Here is a 797-nt window from a genome sequence, read left to right on the forward strand (position 1 = left end):
TAACGTTGTTCAAAAACATAACTGATTCTGTTTTCAGACGTGTTTCAAAAACGTAACTGATTCTGTTTTTCCAAGTTTTCAGTTTCAACAACTTTTCAAAAACTTATGTTAATCGATTAAATCATGCCTTAATCGATTAACAGCATATTTCCAAGTGTATTTTCAAATTGCAAAACTCAAATATGTTATGCACTTAATTTATACATGTTCAACACTAAGTTTATGCCTAGGATGCACAGATTACATGTATTTATATGATGCATGAACATATTATAAACGACATATCTCAAAACTTAAAATGATTTAAAGTTTTATGCATACGAGACATGTATTGAGTTTACCTAAGCCTTAGACTCAACCTAAACTAATTACTAGTCTAAGTCTAATACCAATCTGAGACTTTAGCATGTTGATTTGTTGATGATCTTCAAGCTCTTATAATCACAAGTTGTCCTCATCAAAACTAAATACATAGTGAGAGAGCTTTCCAAAGTGCTCCTCTTGACATGGGCACATTCAATCTCCCCCTTTTCGATGATGACAATTTGTAATAACAATTGTTTGATGAATTAGCTTGAAGATTGTGTTAGCATAATTGATATGATGCGCAAATATTTCGGAAGCTGTTATTACGATCAACCTGCACAATCAAAAAACAACAAAACAACCTTTCTCCCCCTTTTGACATTATCAAAAGGATAACCCAGGTCAAAAAAATGAGGCAGAGATATGATTTAAGCATAAAACAAAGTTAATGAATTAATTTGGGATTTAACAATTAACCTGTTTTATTTTTG

The sequence above is a fragment of the Lupinus angustifolius genome, unplaced genomic scaffold (genome assembly GCF_001865875.1).
Source record: "Lupinus angustifolius cultivar Tanjil unplaced genomic scaffold, LupAngTanjil_v1.0 Scaffold_681, whole genome shotgun sequence".
Classification (NCBI taxonomy): Eukaryota; Viridiplantae; Streptophyta; class Magnoliopsida; order Fabales; family Fabaceae; genus Lupinus; species Lupinus angustifolius.